At 64.9% G+C, this 872-nt stretch overlaps 1 protein-coding gene across 1 annotated transcript in view; it reads right to left on the reverse strand.

Annotated features, from left to right (window-relative positions):
* LOC107690236 (voltage-dependent T-type calcium channel subunit alpha-1I-like) overlaps nucleotides 1–872 on the reverse strand; it is a 124,831-nt gene that overhangs the window by 18,790 nt on the left and 105,169 nt on the right. The window lies entirely within an intron of this gene.

An 872-nucleotide genomic window follows, 5' to 3' on the forward strand; every position in this document is an offset into this window, starting at 1 on the left:
GGGCTCTTGAGTGCGCTCTGGAGGAGCGGGCACTTGAGGGCGCTTTGGAGGAGCCGGCACTTGAGGGCGCTCTGGAGGAGCGGCCACTTTAGGGCGCTCTGGAGGAGCCGGCACTTGAGGGCTGGACAGGACCAGCGGAGGCGAAGGAGGCGAAGGAGACGAAGGAGGCTCAGAGAAGTGTGTTAGCGCAGTTTCTGGGGTGAGGACGGGTGCCGAGAACCCCGGGGGCAGCGCCATGTCCATTATCGCTGCCTGACACGCTGGAGCGAGCTCTGGGGCTGGAGCCGACACTGGAGCGAGCTCTGGGGCTGGAGCCCTTCCTGGGCTTAACTGGGGACCTGGAGCCCTTCCTGGGCTTAACTGGGGACCAGGAGCCCTTCCTGGGCTTAACTGGGGACCAGGAGCCCTTCCTGGGCTTAAATGGGGATCAGGAGCCCTTCCTGGGCTTAACTGGGGATCTGGAGCCCTTCCTGGGCTTAACGGGGAAACCGGAGCCCTCTGTGGGCCACACTCGGGAACCGGAGCCCTTCCTGGGCCTAACTGGGGATCTGGAGCCCTTCCTGGGCTTAACTGGGGATCTGGCCTGCACTTGAGGGCTGGACAGGACCAGCGAAGGCGACGAAATAAAGCTGGACGGGACCATCGGAGGCGAAGGAGGCTCAGAGCAGCGTGTTAGCACGGTTTCTGGGGTGAGGACGGGTGCCGAGAACCCCGGGGGCAGCGCCATGTCCATTATCGCCGCCTGACACGCTGGAGCGAGCTCGGGGGCTGGAGCCGACACTGGAGCGAGCTCGGGGGCTGGAGCCCTTCCTGGGCTTAACTGGGGATCTGGAGCCCTCCCTGGGCTTAACTGGGGATCTGGAGCCCTCCCT

Source organism: Sinocyclocheilus anshuiensis, unplaced genomic scaffold (genome assembly GCF_001515605.1).
Source record: "Sinocyclocheilus anshuiensis isolate Anshui unplaced genomic scaffold, SAMN03320099.WGS_v1.1 scaffold461, whole genome shotgun sequence".
In the NCBI taxonomy this organism is placed as follows: Eukaryota; Metazoa; Chordata; class Actinopteri; order Cypriniformes; family Cyprinidae; genus Sinocyclocheilus; species Sinocyclocheilus anshuiensis.